The sequence below is a fragment of the Strigops habroptila genome, chromosome 2 (genome assembly GCF_004027225.2).
Source record: "Strigops habroptila isolate Jane chromosome 2, bStrHab1.2.pri, whole genome shotgun sequence".
Taxonomy (NCBI): domain Eukaryota; kingdom Metazoa; phylum Chordata; class Aves; order Psittaciformes; family Psittacidae; genus Strigops; species Strigops habroptila.
In genome coordinates, this window is record NC_044278.2 from 104,162,689 (window position 1) to 104,182,606 (window position 19,918).

The following is a 19,918-nucleotide window of genomic DNA, read 5'->3' on the forward strand; positions in this document are numbered from 1 at the left end:
CCTGGACTTCCAAAAACTGAGGGGAAATGTCCAATTCTTCTCCATTCTTGTTCCTGTGCATATCATCACTTGTGAGTTTGAATAATGATGCAATAGAAAAATCACCTGTTCAAAAGAGGTATTTTTTCCAGTTCTCCTGACTTCCCACTGCTGTTAGAGGCTCTAACGTGATAAAAGAGAAGAATTGTTGGAAATGTTTTTTTTTAGTATTTCCCTCCACAGCATTTTGAGTTGGCTATGTTTGAGGTGCTTTTTAAATTTGTAAGGGAAAGGACAGCAAGCCCTGCCCCTTCCTAAGGATAGGGCTATGGTGAGTATCTAGAAAGGGATGTCAACTTCTAAACCTGAACAAAACAGTGAGCCAAAGGAAGACTTCACGTTTCACATATAAATAGAAAGAAACATGGGAAAGTTACTGTTGCACCTATTAAAGCTATAAAAATGTAATTGTTTTAAATAGTTAAGGTGGAAAATACTCCAAGGGGAACCTTCTAGAATATAAACACAAGACCCCCAAATATACAAGGCTTTAAGGAAGATCTGCCTAGACTGTTTCATTACATGGGATGTATAAGGAGGTTCAAAACAGCTTTGAAGCTATGAACAAGAATAAACTAAAACCAAAATCTGAAAATGACTATGCAAGACAAGATGAAAATGAAAGGACTTACAAATAAGATTCCAGTTGCCCAGCATGTCAGTGCACAGCAGGTCCTTGTGTCTGGTTTCTAGGAATTTTTTCCCCCTTTGAGCATGAACAGCTGGCTCTGGATCTATTGCGTGATCATCCTAGCAGTATTTCAATCTCTGCTTCAGCTTTTATCTCCCAGTTCCTCACTGCCATACTCCTCTAGCCCTTTTTTTGCCACATTTCATCACCTCGGCCTACAAGCATGCTGGGGAGGGACTCTTCCTTAGGGACTGTAGTGGTAGGACAAGGGCTAATGGGTTCAAACTTAAACAGAGGAAGTTTAGATTAGATATAAGGAAGAAGTTCTTTACAGTGAGGGTGGTGAAGCACTGGAATGGGTTGCCCAGGGAGGTTGTGGATGCTCCATCCCCGGCAGTGTTCAAGGCCAGGTTGGACAGAGCCTTGGACCACGTGGTTTAGGGCAAGGTGTCCCTGCCCATGGCAGGGGGGTTGGAACTAGATGATCTTAAGGTCCTTTCCAATCCTTTCCAACCCTAACTATTCTATGATTCTATGACTCTCCTCTGCAGTATGTTCAGTGGCTCCAGAACAGAAATGTTTTTCACCTCCTGTTCACCTGCTCTGCTCTCTCTTCAAATTAACATAGGCACAAAATGAATTTGTATAACAGATTCAAACTGTCACAGAGGGCTAGTTGGTTTTTTTGGGGGTGTGTTAGATGTGATCTTCTGCTTGGATTGCATCTTCAGACAATTTGATTAAAAACCATTTCATTTCTGTGTGTTTAATTCTGTATGATCGTTTAAAGAGGTTAAGTAGTGAGGCAGCAAGTGAAAAGCTACGTATGTACTTTGTACTCATTGCTGTACTCTGCGAAGATGAGTCTGACAGCTGAACTGGAATAGATGTCACAGGAGAATAGTGTATTTACAGTTGTATTCTGTACGGTATGTCAAATCACTTCTACGACAGATACCAACAATACTGACAATCAACAGAGAACCACGTTTCATGTTCTTTGGTCATATCATTTCCTTTTATATCACTCGTCCTTTACTAAAAACAAAAGCAAAAACTCCGAACTCACTAAACGTCCAGAGTGGGATAATCTAGTCTTCTGCCCTGAGATATCTGAACTCTAAAGAACTCAAGTGAAACATATGGCTGCCCAGTATAAGTGACCATATAAAACAGAAAGCCTTCCATGGTAGAATAGGTTTCACAGGTCTTGGAAGCTCTGCATCTGTACCCATATTCTCATGTTGCAAAAAGGTTGATACAAATACAAACCCTAAAGAATATGATGAGTATACCACTTTCTTTTGTTTTCTTCCTATTTCTTTTATTTCCTTTCACTTTTCTTGTTTCCTTTCCTACTCACAGATATATCAGAAGTATAACTAATCGAGAGATATATAAAAGCCCCCCATTTTCTTTTATGATTCAATGTTATTTTTCAGTAACATAATTCTGATGTAATAAAGCAGGTATATCTAATCTGTATCTGAAATAAAATACATGTAAAAGCATCTAAAACTGTTTAAATTCTGTGATTCAGTGTCTAAGTTCATTAGAATAGTTTTTTCATTTAGTACTAGCCATGCATCTTCCGAGAAAGAATGGCAGCATGAGAAGGCAAGGAAAAAAGAAGTGGAAATATGAAAATTACAGTGTTCCAGGGGCCAGGCCATGATAACAGGAACCATGGCCCCAGAGCTCATTCCTTGGCAGACTCGGTGCCCAGAAAGTTTTAATGGATTGCAATTTTATATTTGGAGCAAATGACTTTTCAATTATTACCATAAGAAGAACCTGCATTAACTTAATTTTCTTAAAACTGCAGTCATTGATAACTGATAAAAAGATAGAACACTGGTTAAAGATTTAGGAGAAAATGATACAGTGCTAATACACTATAGTTTATTAACAGTGATTTCTCTCTGTTAAACAACTGGAAAAAGTTATTGTGGGATGGTCATACTACAGACCAGCATGGATGCTCAAAGAGAAAGAGTAAGACTGGCTGTTTGGCTCGTATAAATTAAATGAGTACATTCATAATAATTTGTAAGGAGTCTTAAAGAGAACTTTAGGACTTCTTTAATTTCTTTTGTCGCACAGGTTCAGCTTCCAAAATCTCAGAAGTACTTCCAAAACCAGAATAAAACAAGTAAAATTGAAGGAAGCATTAACCCAAAGGTATATTCTAGCTAATATGTAAAATGTGGTCGTTTTTACCTAATTAAATCTTGCTCCAAGAGAAATGAGGATGTTAGTAAAATCAATGAATGAGCAAAACAAGCATATACAGAATCTATATCCCAAATTTTATTTAATAATAAAAGTTTTAAATATTTTAATTTTACATGATTGCTTATGTTCACATATTGTCATGAATACTCAGTGTAACAGCACAGCAGGAATAATTAAGGCTTCAGATGTATAAGAAAGTTACATGAGTTTACATGATCTATATCTACATAATTTGTCTTTGTATTCACGTACATAAACCAGAACTTTCAAGTGGATCTGCTTAAAACTTTTCCTTACAGTGAGCTCCTCAAAGTCAGTAACACTATAAAAAATATTTTTATTTATTTATTTTTAAATAGAGAGCCTGGAAGCAGCCAGGTAAGGCAGAATATAAATAGAAGAAAGCTTATAAACAGGTCATTTTCTGCCCATTTCTTTGTTCAAAGAGAATCCTTGCTCAAAGACAATCCTTGCTTTCAGACCTGATGTCTGTCCCCTCAGCAATTTTATGAGTTGCAGAAAGCTCTAAAGTTTCCTCCAGAATCAAGGAGGTTTCTATTTTATCTGTGAAATCTGACTTGGAGCTCTGCGGCCTTCGAAGCAATTTCTCTTCTTGACTGTTCCTCTGGAGCTGCAGGCTCCTAGGCCCTTACTGTGTTTCTCTCTTGCCTGTTTACTCCCTGTGTTTTCTGAAATTGTATTTTTTGGAGTATTTTTCAATGTCCTTAAGCACTGAACAACCTCCTCTGCTTCCATGACGTCTTATCTGATTCACTCACTCTTATTAATGGAAAACAAGCAAGAAAAACAAGAAGCCCCAAAGTTACACAATCTATCTTATCCACCTATGTTTACATTAGCATTGTGTGCAGTAGGATGAATTAGCTAATGACAGAAGGATACATTTTTCTTCAGCAGTTTGCACAGTATATGGCACATTATAACCAAACCAAATTGTGTGTTCTCTGAAATCAGGCCTGTTTCCCCTGTTACTGCATGAAAACATTTCTTGCAGACAGTGTAGGAAAAGCTTTTGTTCAAATATTTTGTTCAAAATATTGATTATCCTGTGGTTTTATAGGTAGCCAAGAAAAAGCCATGTTCCCAAAGCATTTTACTTTTCCTTTAAAGCTATGCTATAAACACCAAATCATTAACGATTTTCCATTTCACAAGTTGCCATTGTAAAACTGTTCTGAAGTACATTAATCCTAATTTTGCACTCATTCATACTACACCCTATGACTCACTAAAAGAATGTCAGAGAAAAAAGCCTTAGCATTTTAAAATACCAACAATAGGCTGGGGGAGAAATGGCACAATAAAAAGCATTTTTAGTGCTATAAAGTAAAGCAGCCTAAAACACATACACATTAGCTATTATTTTGGAAACTAGAAGTATACAGTATTTTGTAGTGTTACCATTTTTCACTCCGGAACTGAGTCCGATCCCCTCACTTCTAAACTGCTAAGGTCAGTTTCGACCTGCACCACACAGGTACAGAGCAAACTCAACAAAACAGTTGATAGAAAGAATTCCTCACCTTTAAGGCCTGGACAATTTTTGGTTAACAAAATGCATTTACATTTAAAAATATAATTTAATTGATCATTGTTTTAAGTTAACTCCATGGAGACTCTGTACTGCCAGAATGCCAGACTGATGTACTTAATCCAGAGTTACTTTTCTGGATCAAGATGATTGTGCTCATCAGGGAGATGATGGAAGCTCAGCATTTAGCTGAGATCTTCAGAAGTTTTTACCCCTTCTGGTGTTCTAGGAAGACAACAAGGAAGGCCCATAGGAAGGAAGCAGAAAAAGGACAGTTTTTCTCACCACCAAAATAAAACAGCAATTTGTGCTCCAGCCTTCTGTGGAAGAAATTCAAACAGCCTTTAAAGAGCAAGAGTAGAAATGTACAGCAAATAACCTTTAAGAATCTATTTTGAAATTCTGAAATTGTATAGAAATAGAACCTTAGTACCAAGGTTAAGTCATAGCCCTTGATCCATCAGATCTTTTTTGAGCTACCATTCACTACAAAGACTGTAAAAATAACAATTATTAATGTTAATAATATACCCCAACAATCTGTTGACCCTACTGAGATTTTAGCTTTGCCAAAATGCAAGCAGAAAAATTAGGCACATGAGAAGTGTATTTAATTAGGAACTTGCCATCTGGCATAAGCAAGTGAATTGTAAGTGTAGGCCTTTTAATATAGAAGAAGCTATAATCAACTAGGGAATAGACCATAACCTATTTTTTGTTTGATTGAAATGCATAAATTAGGTATGGGAATAGTGTAATTACCTTTTATTTTGAAGGGTTATCCATGAAGCCGAGCTGTGGGCAACCACAGCAAGCAGAGTAATCATAGTAAAACCATTGTCTTAAAATTAACAGATGTAACAAAGTAATTTTGACAGCCTTTAAGAATCTGCCACCCTGCCTTATTAAGCAAAGTTAGAATATACTTGGAAAATAAAGAGCTGAATTAAACACAAATTAAAAGTATTCTTTCTGGAATACTATCTGGAGCAACGTTTATTATAATTGGGCATCCCATTCTGACAGGCTATTCTGAAAAAAGTAAAGCCAAGCCAAGTACATAAACAGGCAACAAAATGAAGTAGGCTCTACTCAGCTGCTCTTATTGTGCAAAACAGGAGACAATTACTTTGATTTTAGTAATAGACATTATCAACAAATGCCTAAGTTTCTTCTTTACTGAACTTGTGATTCATAATGAATTATCAGTCAAAGTAAGAAAAGTTATGATTGAAAGTTCTTTTCCCTGTTATTTATTGAGAACATTTTACTTCGCCTCTTTACTTCTCACACTTAGTTGGCTTTGCACCAGCTAAAGTGAGAACAGCTGCATCCTACTTTGTATGATCATCTCATTACTGCCTGGACAACTATACTACGTAGGCAGGCTGTTCTTAGCTGTGTAGTCAAACACCCAGTCCCTCAGCTGCTAGAAAACAGTTGCAGTACCAAATATAAAGCCAAGTCACAGATCAGCCCCCCCAGCAGGAAACAGCTTTCAGAAATGCACCAACCATTCCTTAAGATAAAGGTGTCTGACAGCCTCTGACCTACTCTGTTATGTTTTGGTTTTTTAATCCCTCAGAGCAGGTAAGCACTGAAATCAGTGTAAATGTGTGTTGTCCTCGTCAGCTATTGTACAAAATAGAATGGACCCTTTTATTCACAGTAAAATTACCTGCACACCCAGTACAACTATCCGTACTGCTTGTAGGATTTTCTAAGAAGTATCCTTGATATATCTTTGAGGCTTTTTTTTTTTGCTAATTGTAGTTGTTACACTTTACAATTAACTGATTTTACTTCCCTCAGTGAATCCTTAGAATCTGACTCTGGGCTGGGGGGGGGGGGGGGGGGGGGGGATAAATTAAAATTTAAATTAAAATTAAAAGAAAAAGAAAAAAAGAAAAATCAATACCAGACCACTTATTTTTTATATTCTCAAACAAGCTCTAGTAGATACTTAACATATTTCTCTTTCCTGATTAACTGTGCTTGATGTGCTTAGACGTTAAGCTTTTTCTAAAGTCAAGGACATATTTGTTTACTTACACTAGCTAGCAGTTCTGCTTTCTTATACCATTTAATACTCCTTGGCTGCCTTCTATAACATAACCCCAAAAGAAGAAAAAATAATGAATGAAGCTGCATTCTAAAAACAGACATATAGCCTGATACATACGTGGGTGCATGTGACACTATATATAGTTATCTCCCAAAATACCCCCGCAAGTCTCTACTGGTTGCCACAGGTGACAGCAAACAAAAGGGATGGTCTTCTTTTAGGCTATTGAAACAGTTCAGGAAGAAAAGTTCGGGCCAATATTATATTTGGGTTTTCTCCAGAGAATGGTACAGGAAGAGAAGTATTTTTGGATACTTGTATTCTCCTTAAATTTTTAAGACTGAATCATGGAGAGACTGGCACTTTGACGTGCAGGGCTAGATGCCTCCAGCCATGCTAATTTTCATGATGGGGTCCCTGAATATGTCGTTAGCTGAAGACTGGGACGTCAGGGAAGACATAGCTGAGTGTTATATCTGTGATATTCTGCATCCAGCAGCACACTGGAATACTCTTCCTGCAGTGACATGGATAGCCAAGTGACTGTGAAAATGCAAAGACGACGACTCACCTTCTTGTTACATATTCAGAAACTATTCAGAAGGAGCTGAATGAAAATGTGTTTGGACTGTTGCTAGGGAAGTTCTTCAGTCCTTTGGGAAGATTTTAATGATGCTTCACATGAAGGCCATATACTGAGAGACCAGGACAAGAGCAGGTGGAAAGGTACTGTACAAATATTATTCTGAGATCAACTAATGGAGATAATCTCACTGCTGCAAGAGACAGACGCTGAACAAAGACGGCACATTCTGAGGATGCTGTTTCAGTAGCAAATTTGCTATAGGCAGATATCTCTTCTGCTCTTGATGCTTAACATGGAAATTACAGGTTAAGGAGCATGGCCTTTAAACCTGAAAGAAGGCGGATTTAGAGGTGATATTAGGAGGAATTTCTTTACTGTGAGGGTGGTGAGACACTGAAACAAATTACCCAGAGAAGTTGTGGATGCCCCCATCCCTGCATTTGTTCGAGGCCAGGCTGGACAGGGCCTTGAGCAATCTGGTCTACTGGAACGTGTGCTTGCCCATGGCAAAAAGGGTGGAATTAGATGAGATTTAAGGTCCCTTCCAACCTAAACCATTCTATGATTCTGTGATGATTCCATGATTTGGAAAACAAGCTGTGAGCAACAAGTCAGTTCAGTATACACTGAACACTCTGCAGTAACAAGTTCCCAAAGATGATACAGGAAATCAGTACACCCATTTAATCTTACAATGTGACCTCTACAGGAGAGACCAATAAAGAGAGATTCTTCTGTATTTAATTGTATCTCTTTGCTCAAGTAGTATTTTATATCCTCATATATTGCAACGATCTAGTATTCTTCGCTTGTATTTCACTGCAAGAGAACAGATTTAATACACCTCTCATTGCCAGTCAGTGGTTCTCTAGCAAGTAAGAGCTGCCTAAAATAGTCATCTCCCAATATAGCCCCGCAAGTCTCTACTGGTTGCCACAGGAGAGAGCAAACAAAAGGGATGGTGTTCTTCTAGGCTATTGAAATAGTTCAGGAAGAAAAGTTCTGGCCAATATTATCTTTGGGTTTTCTCCAGAGAATGGTACAGGAAAAGAGTTCTCTCTCAACAAAATTGGTGGTGGTGATGGTGTTTCTTCACTCATGTTAAAACACTCTCAGATAACTATGTGGGAAGTCTTGGGTAGATACTTTGTTAATCCTCAAACCATGGCTTCGAATGAACAAGTCACATAAGGATCGATATTATATATCTATATATTTTAATCAAACAGACATGGATTGGGACAGAGACATATAAATGAAATGGTCTGCACTAAGAATTATATGCAGGCATTGTGATATGGACTTTAAAGAAGTCAATTTCTGACTACCCAGTCTACATTCTCTCTTTTTATGCATACATAAAAAGTATGAAAAAAAGAAAACATCTAATTTATGTGTATGCCCTCCAAGATTTGAAGCATTCTATTGGATTTTTTTCCTAAGTAAAACAAACAGCTCTGTCTATCCATACTGCACGTTGGTACTTACACTTTAGGCCAGATAAAACACCATAGATCACACACCTGAAATTTTAAACAGTTTTAACATCCACAGATGCATTAAATTAAGTCTAAAACTCATTAGAAAACCTTAGTTGTTACATTGTATTACTCCAGATTACTCACAGTGACAAAACTGGATTCTCAAGGCAGAGTCTTGCAGATACATGCACATGAATTAGACCACGTGTTTTTTGTCCTTCCAACACTGCAGTGGCATCACTGGCAAACATCAGTGTAAGCATAAATTTAAATTTTCACATAACTGCAGTCCATTTAATTATCTGTTTGCTCCATATCTGGCAAGACAATTTTTAAAAAGATACCCCAAATATATTAGTATGGTCTCATCAACTACATCAGTGGGGTTGGTTTGTTTTGTATTATTATTTCTACTTGCAGCATATTCTTAAAGTAAGCCTATGCCTCAGACAGATAGCTTGCTTTCTTTTCAAGCAATCATCAACATTTGGAACAATGACTTGCACATGGTCTATACATTCTAAAATAACTACTTTAAATCTTCTTCTTCTAGTAAAGACAAGCAGGTAATTTGCATTTGTTAATTATGTTATGGTTTACCAAAAAATATGCAGGAAATATGCCAACATAATTCATATTTACTTACACGAGTGTTATACACCCATTTATAATTAAAAAAAAAAAAATCAACGTAATTGACAAAATATTTGGGGCTCTATAAATTTTAAAATGGCATATTAAGAAATATGACAACCACAGACTCATAGTCCCACTTCCATGCTTAGTAAACACTAAAATTAACATGTTAACTTATATTCCTCTATGAAAAATATAACTACAAAGAGGAATGGCACTTTACTGCTGATCTCAAGGGCCTAATCTGTTTTTTTTTTCCAGAAGACATCTAAAACAGCTCAACTTTTTGATTTATTCAAGGTAGAGCACAAAAACACAAATAGCTGTTATAACACCCAGTGCCTCTCAGGCAGCAGACACAAAACAGTTGTTTCTCTTTTCCTCCTTCATATGCAGAAAAAAACCAAACAAACGCAACAAAAAAACCAAAAAAACAGACCACTAACCCTAAAATGACTTCTGCCATCACTCTCAGAATCAGATGGTCACTTACCACCAGCTAGCATGCAGTCCTATACAAAGCAATGTCCGAGTTATTTATATATGTGATCTGCAATAGAATGACTCCAGTCTAGATATCCAGATAGAAAACTGCAGCATTGTTCTTTCACTGTGTGCTTCAACATGCCAAGCCTGGGAAACAGAGAAACTTGGGATTGAAATATATGATATCATTGCCTCCACTGACTCTGATCACATTTCAGACCATGGCTCACCAGTATCCAATCTCTATATGCTAGTCCACCTAGCAGAAAGATACTTTGCAAATGACTTTAAACAGAATTACAGTTTAACTTCCAGGGGATAGTAGAAAATTTACTGACTAAAGGAGGATTCTTTGACCAACTCCAGGCCCAGGGCCTGACTGCCTTCACTGTTTTCACAAGGACTTGCTAGAGTACAAAAATAGTGAAAACATGCCCCAGCAGAGTATTATTTCAGAGCAAAGAGTAGGCACATCAAGTGCAATGATGCCTCAACACATCATTATGCTAAGAATTTAGCCAGATTGAAAAAGCAGGGTGAAACAAATTCGTGGAAGAGGAATCTGTCTCAAACTCACATAAAAAGGCATGGCATCCAGCTCTGACAATTCCTGAAATATGTACAGAGTGCAGGAGAATATTCTGGGAATATCACAAAAAGTTAAATGTTTCCTCTCCTTATTATTCTTTCCTAGGCATTTGTTGTGAGCCCCTGTCAAAGACAGACTACTGGGCAAGATGAAGCTGTGGTATTTCCAAAATTTGTCATAAATACAGTACTGGAGATCCTGGCACCCCACACACCTCTTCGAGTCCTCTGTTTCATGTTAACGTGAGCAAAGGCATAATTCATTTCTACCTACAAGAGTTCAAGACTGAGTTGTTGCCTCTGTACTGGCTCAGTTACCAGGGAATAGCTGTCACCTCTAGCAGGGAGCAAGGCATAAGTAGCACCCATTGCAACATAGATTGGCATTCTGAAGCTGCAAACGATGACATCTCAGGAACAGCAAAGCATGTTATCCTGTCTATGTTGGAATTCACAGAATCATAGAATAGTAAGGGTTGGAAAGGACCTTAAGATCATCTAGTTCCAACCCCTCTGCCACGGGCAGGGACACCTTGCAGTAAACTGAGTCATTCAAGTCACTGAAGTCATTAAATTCAAGTCATTAAAAGAAGTCCTACCTATAAAATGTACATTCAGCTAATAGAACAAGTCTTCCTTGGCAGATCACAAATCTCTGTAGAGAGCTATGCACTGCAATTTCCACAGTTCTAAACATTATGTAGAGAAAGCCACGTAAACAGACACTAATACCCCAAGACAGATGGGAACTTCCCTTGAACATATTCCTTATAAGCTTGGTTGTTTTCAGTATGGGTGGTTTGTGGATATATTTTCTACAATTGACTATGAAAAGACTCACATTTGACTCAGGCTGAAGTCATTCCTCAGGTACGAGCTGGGTGTTGCCAGGTTCTATTCAACAGGGATGGGTGCCCAGAAAACGGAAGAGCCAGTGTCAGATATCCTAGGCTTCTACACAGAAGAATTCTAGACCCAATTCTGATCTCATCTCAATGGGATGATCTAGTTCAAATTTCTCAACCAATATTTTGTGTGGCGAGGGCTGACACTTGATGAAAGCAAACAGGCAAAGAGAATCATTCTTGACAAAATGACTGTTTTTTCCAAACTTTGCAGTACAACGTGATCACAGATGCCAAATTACATTTCCTGTTAGCTCATGCTGCTGTAGCCCATAAACCAGGATAACCCTAAAAAAACACTCTGGCATCACAGCTTCATCAATGGTGACAGTTACAGCAGCATCATGCCTAGGCAATTACGGCAAACCAATGGCTTGTATAAATATAGTGATGCCATCGTGAAGCATTCAAGAACAAAGGAGCCTACGTTGTGAAAGTCCAAAGTGTTCTGAAGTAGCTGCTATACCACATTATACTCCACCTTACATGCAGCTAGGATGAAGTTATCTATCCAAAGAGTCTCAGGCTTCAGAAGAATGGACGTAAGCCAGTCCCCACTAAGCATCTCAAGGTCAGTGGACATATTTTCTCTCTGAAGTCCTCTTCTGATTATACTACCATCACAGAATCATAGAATCAGCTAGGTTGGAAAAGACCTTTAAGATCATCAAGTCAATGTTATGTTCCCTGTTACATCTAAATCTTTTATTCTTTGCTGCACAATCATCAGCATGAACAGACCGGTTTGAGTGAACGTACCTAATATTAATCTGCAGTCTGGCTGTTAGGGCATTCTTTTGGAAGACGGAGTACTACACTCCAAAACTAGTAACTTTCTGAATTTAGTTTCTTGCTTCCCTGTTCCCTTCTCTAGCCTATGACCAAAAAGGCAGACAACTCATCAACTATACCTTTTTCCAAATCACATTAGATAAAATTCAGTACTCTCCAGCATGAAATAACTCCTTTGCTTCTGTTCTGGAGAAAGAATTTTGGTCTTCTAAAATTTATAGCCACTGCAATATATACATGTCTATTTTACATTAACCATATGTGCATTATACACCAAGCCATAAATTATTTTAAAGACATGTTGAACTATAAATCTCTAAATCTTTAGGAAACATAGCTCATAAATGCAACTTAAATTCTTAACATAAAATCCTAAAAACAGTCTGCCAAAACACATCAATATGAAGAAATTTACATTCATTTGGTTGTGACCTGTAATTTTTGAGGATGATGGGCTCAGCCCCAGAAGGGCAACTTCCAAACCATTTAACCTGTCCTGGACATCTGCTAGTGTTTATTATGTCCATTATTACCTAGGTATGTGCCCTGTACCAAATATTTATCATAATACTTTAAACAGTGTGATATATTTATAAAATATCAATATTCCAAACATCCAATGTTTACAAATATGTAAGATTTGTTATAAGATTGTCACTTTCAGTGAACTTAACAGCAGAATTTGTTGTTTTACCTATTCAACATATGTGAGATCTGCTTTTACAATTTCTTGTAAACAGTATAATTCACTCAATATTTAGCCTTCTCTCAACTACCCTGTTTTCCAGAGAACTTTCACTGCCAGGCTATAGGATGAACTAACTGTATCAGCAATAGCAGGGCAATCCACTTCTGGTGCTTTCTTTTCTCAGGATCCTTGGGATGGAAACCAAGGAACAAACACTGTACTGGACAAGCCCTTCTGGTGGCGGCACATTTTCAGTGGGCTGATTTCCAAAGGATCAAAGAGCCTACTTTCTGTCAAAGTGGCTCATGCAAGCTCATGTCAAATGAGAGGCCTTAAGTCTTTGGGAAGAGATAGTGGCTGGAACTAGACAACCATCACAGAATGATCCACAGCCTTTTCTCTGTACTGTCCCACAAAGATTTTTTGGGAAGAGTTCAGGAGTAGGGCTAATCAATTGGTTTTGATGGCAGCAGCTCACCCCAAACTGTGAGTAGCACACATGGAAGTCTACAGTGAGGACAGCGCAAGCCTAGTATTTCTGGAGTGGAGAAAAACGTTTTTTAAAAATTACTCTAATGTTTTATTTTCAGCTTTGCAGCAATATAAGGAAAAAGTTTAGGCCTGAGAAGTTTGGTAAATGCTTTCTCCTTGGCCAGTTACTGTGACCTTGTTTGTTCCCTGTAAAGGAAAACAAAGATACGGTATTTTCGTTCAGTTGAAATATCTGAACTGCCTGCTACGACTGCTTTTGATTAGTAATTACATGCAAGGTCAAGCTGCTCTGACACCATGCAGTTTTGATAAGATGCTTCCATGATTAAGCTACAGAAACACTCTGACCTTAATGTTACTATTAACTCATATTTGATATAAATGTGAAAAAGGGATTGTGTAGCCAGGAAATATTACATACCAAAATGTATCAGCAAGTCTATCTAAAAAGTAAACATGTAAACAAAATATAAAAAAGTATTTGTGTTTTTTTATATATATAAAAATATTTTTTAGACATACACACGACAAAAAGGGGGTTGTTCCTTGAAGCTTTTCTGAGGTAATGTTACTATACACAGGATTCCATTCTGCCATACCTTGCTAAAGGTAAACAAGATAATAGGCAAGACTTGTCATAAAACACAACAGCTTTTATCTCAGTTATAAAAAAGTTCATTCTGCCGTGTATCTGCTACAGTAAGCCTGTGAATTCTCATTACAATTGCATTGTAATGCAATTGTAATTAATGGTGGTCATTAAAAAAAAAGGGGGTTGGAAAAGTTAAAAACAGATAATTGGATTCTTACATGATTGCAATATAGTCTGACACTTCTAAGTAACACTATAACTTCTGCCAGTGAACAAAAGGTTACATGGCACGGTAAGTGTCTCCTATCACTAAATAAGCTATGAGATTTATTCACTTGGAAAGATGGGCCCTATTTAGTCTGTTATTTACAGAAGTTAGGACATTATGATTTTATTATAAAATTAAACACATTACCAGAGTACCACTTCCCAGTAACATATTGCTATGCATTCACTGTATTTACATCAAATCTATGTTAGATTTGCTATTAAAATGTAAGGCAAATATTCTGAGAGACATAAGGCACTCCTAATGGCATGAAATGGTTTTGTGTCTTACTTAAGTATTTACTTCTGCAGACAAAAGAATATTCAAGAACACTAAGTCACCAGAACTGCAGCTTTAATTATATTTGTTTAATTCTGGGAAAAAGCACTAGTGAGTAAAATGCTCTCTTGCCTGTAAACAGACACTTCTGCAATGGAAAAAATCCAAATATCTCTTGGTGGGACAGACCATCATTCAATAATGATGATGGAAAAGACATACAAAATTGAGAACTATCAAACTCATTGAAACAAACCTAATGATTTCTTACGACAGCTGTGATGAGAAAGACTATGTTTTTATTTCCTACACTACACTAACTACACTACAGACTCTTCAGCAAGTCAAAGCTCAAGGAAACTCATGTAACAAAATGTTTAACCTGCACCTTACTTAAAACTAATCTGCAATGACCTCCTGGAACTTCTTAATGAGAAATCTTTCCCTAGGCTATGCAAAACTTCCTCTGCAGTGTCTCCTTCCAGTTATTGGAGCTCACTATGTAATTTTGCTCTGAAGCAAGGCCAGACAGCTTTTCACTGGGCTTTCAAAGTTTAACTGGCTTATGCTCAGTAAATGAATAGAAAGAAAAAGTTACCTATACTAAAGAGAAGTGATAAGATTGCCTTACAAATAAGAGACAAGAAGATAGGTGAAAAACATGCAAAAGAAACCAAAAAATAGGATGACAGAAGCAAACAAAAGGAAAGGACTGAGAAAAGGTGAAGATGGAAACAATCTGCAGCAGTAAAGCACACTGGCAAGAAACAACTGCAGATAATAAATAGGACAATATATGGAGAAATAGGCAGAAATATAAAAAGAGGAAAATGAAACAGCTGGGTGGAAAGGTACCTTCCTGCAAACAATATGAAATTCAACTCAAAATTCTCAGATCTTTAAGTGTCTTGTAGAATAGCTGACTGCCAGCAAATCCATTAAAAAATATGTTTCAATGGCCTAGTAATAACATAAACAGTTGAGAGGACAACCTAATGCTATCAGCATCTCCATTTACTCAAGCGATACAGGACTGTGTTGCATAGCTATGGATGATGACAACTCAGATGAGGAGACAATATAACATTTACAGGTTTTATTAATTAAGTTTTAAAATTACCAAGAAAAGCAAGCATAAAAATAACAAAGTCATAAAGGCAATGACAGTCATTTTAGCATTGTACAAGCAAAAGCTATTAAAATCTTTTATCCCTGAACAGAGAGTAACAGGAATATCCCATCAGAAAGGAGTCAGATACCCAGTATTTCATAGGAGTAGATGGGAAGCACTTGCTACTGACAATTACTGGAATCTTAGAGAAGTTTCCACTTTCCTTAAGAACCAAAAAAGGTTTTGAACAGAAGCTTCTTCATTTAAACGATTTTATAATGAGTAGAGAGAATTACTGAAATTTCAACACTTAGCAAAATTTAATAGTACTACTTAAAAATTGGAAAGACATAAAAATTGTCTTGTTTAGATAACAACTCACCACAGACCACCAGAACTACCACCTCAGTATTAACCTGCTGTATGACCAAAATCACTTCATTTCAGTTCTTGACTGAATAGTGAACATTGTAAGACACAACTACTGTGAAACAGAAGTTATTATTTTGTTTAGTTTGTAGAGATGAGCTCACCTGTGTCTACCTACAGGAAATGGAACTCTTCCTTTCCCTGGACGCAAAAGCATTTCAACTACTTCCACTTCAATATTTCCTGCTGGATTAGCATCTGAGCACTCTGTAACATTTGGAAGTGTCACAAACATCATTTTCATAGGGAGTCATCACCACATAATTAAACATTTGATCCTCAGATTTTTTTAAACATTAAATATAATGCAGGAAAACATGATGCAGGAAAGAGAAATTTAAACTTTCCCATTTTCAGCTGCTCTACTACCAACTCAAACTCTAGTTTTAGAATCTTTTGCTAAATAACTCCAGCATTTCTCAGTACAAGGCAGTTCTTGAATTTAAAAATACTTATCAGCACAGATAAAGAACATGTAACATTAAAGTTTAGAGTATATTGGCAAACACATACATTCAGAAATAGAGGATTTTATTTTAGTTATTTAATTAGTTTTGTGATTTTATAAGCTGTTTCAAGAGTCCTCTTCAAACAATATCATATTTAATAGCGTCCTAGTGTAGCATGTTAAAACTCAGCCAGGATACCCATTATGAGTAGATAAATGAAAGTGCTTTGAGTAGCTTTCAGACATTTTTACATTCTAATGTTGTGCTCTTCCTATTATCAACATCTAGTTCAATATTCTCATTTGTTCCTGTCAACTGGTTCTAGAGACTACCGATATAATGCAAGATTGTTTTACAAGAAAAGGAGATAATCTTATCTTTCCATTCCAATCACCCTGTTTCCTTAATCTTCTGTGACTACTGAAGATATCACCAGTTGTCCCTATTTCTCCTGCAGTACAAATTGCTTTATTGTGACAAAAGTCTGCAGCATCTCAATTTGCTATCATGATTTTTTTTTCCTCATTAAAGACCTAGATTGTGAAAAAGCATAATTCATGCACTCAAGGCTAAATGAGTTTACATGTAAAACTAACAGGAGGAAAAGACATGCCAGCATCTCCTTTAGAATACTGTCTGCGTTAGTAAGCTATTCAAACAGATGAATATTATCAGGATCAGGCAGCTTCTGTGTGATGTCTGTTGCAGCTGATTGCAGAGATAGCTTATTACTAGCTATCAGTTGTACCAGCTTCAGTCAGTCCACTCCTTGTCAGGTATGCATTTTCTTCTTTTTTCACATGACTGCAGATAAAATAATAAAATATTTTCACTGATGGTTTTAGTTAACTTACTGCTTTCATATGGTAATTATCTTTGGAGAATGCTGTAGAATGGAAAAGAATTAAGAAAGAAATAGTCGCCTATTGCTTATGTACTTTTTTTAAGTTGTCATACATATCTTCAGTTTTTAGCATTCATGTTTTTATGCACCACAAAAAGACAACCTGGTAATTTTGAATCAGTGAGGTCAACTGAGGCAGCATATGCATTTCATGCATATCCAGAACTCTGGTACCAAAGTAAAACCACTTTGAACTATTTCCTTTATCAATAAATTCCTGATGAACTCAGATTCCAAACTTACAAGATTGCAGACAGAAAAAAGGTGCAGAGAGGCCACTATATGGAATATATTTGTATTTATACACATGAATACCTTTTCACAATGCAGTCCACAAAATCTTATCTAGAGTAACAACAATTTTGTATTGATCAAATTAATGTACACATGCATGTTTTGCTGTTGAAAAATTTCAAGAAATATCATTTTGGCTTTGGGAAATCAAAGTGCAATTCGCATCAAGGCGCAGGTGGGGTGGAAAGGGAGAATCAACACAGATGTGTCCATCCATCAACTCTATCAATGGATGGCTTGCTCAGTTGCCTAAAAAAATAACAATAAATAAATAAATAAATAATTTTAGGTGACTTAGAGTACCTCAGGCATCCACTTTCAAATTTGGGAGACTCCTGTCCTCCTACAGCAACAATTACTGGCCAGATAGGACACCATAGGGCCCTTCAGTCAACTAAATTGCGCTCCAATTGGATACTTTAAAAGTAGTCTTGGATCTCTTTTCCTAAAGGTTTTATCAGCTACAAGCACAGTATTTAAATATGCATAGTGACAATTATGCTGTTCCTCTGGTAAATAAGATGAAAGCTGACAGGAAGATTATTTCCCAGAAAAACACACTATCACAGATCAGGGTTGAAGACAGTGTGTATGATGATCTTTGAATCTTTCCAAAGTTTTAGCAGGTCTCAATAGGTTGAAATTGGATTTAAAATTCCTTCAGAGAAAGTTAACAACTCTGAGTAAGGATCCTGTTTATGCAGACAGCTGTACTTGTTAACAGATACCTTCATATTTGAGATGATGTTTCAGTAGGATCTTTATCCCTATGAGAAATCTGCATATGGGAGACACATCAAAAGTATTTGTAGCTGCCTTAGGTCCCGTAAATAACATTAGTTCGACTGTCGCAACTTATAAGAAAGAGACAGAAAAACCACATAGTAGGTCAACCTGCCAACAGAAATTAGGGTTCCAAGGAGTAGTCTTCTGCTCACTACTAGGTTTGTATGACCTTTTTAGTACTTTTTGCCAGCTGAAAAAACCATAATTGCCAGGAAAAATTAATGCGACACAGCTGTGAGGTAAGCTTGTAGTGAACTCATCCAAAGCTGTATTCCTACAGCCCCACTAGATATTCCAAAACCTCACGGAGCTGCTATTTAAATGAAAACAGGATTTTGTATGCAATCATAAAAAATATTTTAGCCTAGTCACTTCTGCTGTTAATCAAGATTTTCTTCACACTGTGCCAAAAAGACTCTGAGTCCATGCTCATCATTTACACAGTGAGCTTGAAGGTGCAGTACTCATGGTAAAGAGACTGACCCTGAATCAGAGATTACACCTGAAAATGACAGTACAATCAATAAACCCTAATGATGGATAGATGAGAAGCAGATTTCACAGATGGCCTCAGCTCTTGGATATTTGCATGAGGAGCTGATTTCTGGATAGGGATGGACTTTGAAGTAAGCCTGCCAGCCAAGAGTGGATGCAGAAAATGTCTGCTGGAAACATGGGCTGAAAAAATCAAAAAAAATTTCTGCACTTGTTCACCTGATGTTAGGACTAAAGAAAATGCATGAATCAGCATGTATGGCCAAAAATAATTATCTATCGATATAAGGTCTTCAATCAGTTTTGCATTCATCACAGATAGAAGTCTGCCATGCTCAAAGACGTACGTGCAGGTGCCAAGTATATAACCAACCTGAGACAAGAATTTACTGGCATGCTTAGGCACACTAGCCTTTTTTTTTTGTTGTTGGAATGGGGGATTGAATGGATTTGTTATTAGCATATTTTTGGACTCAGCTGAGCAAACAATAACAAGAGATGCTGGTTTCAGGTTACTGACTGAACTGGCTGCAAGTTAACCTATTATCCAGACACCCAAAAAGAAAAAGAAATCCAGGTTAAAAAAAAAAAAAAAAAAAGCTAGAATTTACACATACTTTCAAAATATTCCAAAGACTTCAGCAAGTGTTGTGTAAGAGACGTATAATGACAGTAACAATTCCAAGAGAAAGTGTTTGATACCCCCTGAGTTTTAGAGAGATTGCCACAAAACAATCCCCAAAACTGGCAACAGTTTAGCAATCATAAGGCTTAACTAGCTAAATAACTTTTGCAACAAGACAAGGGGTGAGAGTTTTAAACTAAAAGAGGGGAGATTCAGGCTGGATGTGAGGAAAGAACTTTTTACAATGAGGGTGGTGGATGCGCCATCCCTGGAGACATTCAAGGCCAGGCTGGATGTGGTTCTGGGCAACCTGATCTAGTCGAAGATGTCCATGCTCATTGCAGGCAGGCTGGACTAGACGACCTTTGAAGGTCCATTCCAACCCAAACTATTCTATGATTCTCACTACAAGATAATAGAGATACACAGCACCATACTTACAAGGAGGGATGTTTTCTTTTGGCATAAATATTTCATTTGTCTCAGATTTAAGATTAACCTTCACTTATG

General features: G+C 37.0%; 1 protein-coding gene across 6 annotated transcripts in view; it reads right to left on the reverse strand.

Moving 5' to 3' along the window:
- Positions 1-19,918, reverse strand: part of SGCG (sarcoglycan gamma) — a 119,042-nt gene that overhangs the window by 90,276 nt on the left and 8,848 nt on the right. The window contains exon 2 of one of the 6 annotated variants that reach the window (XM_030476023.1): positions 15,960-17,108. The exons of 4 other annotated variants lie outside the window; for them this stretch is intronic. The gene's annotated coding sequence lies outside the window, so the exon portion shown is untranslated. The remainder of the gene's footprint in view (positions 1-15,959; positions 17,109-19,918) is intronic. One more of the 6 variants, XM_030476024.1, reaches the window with a different exon arrangement.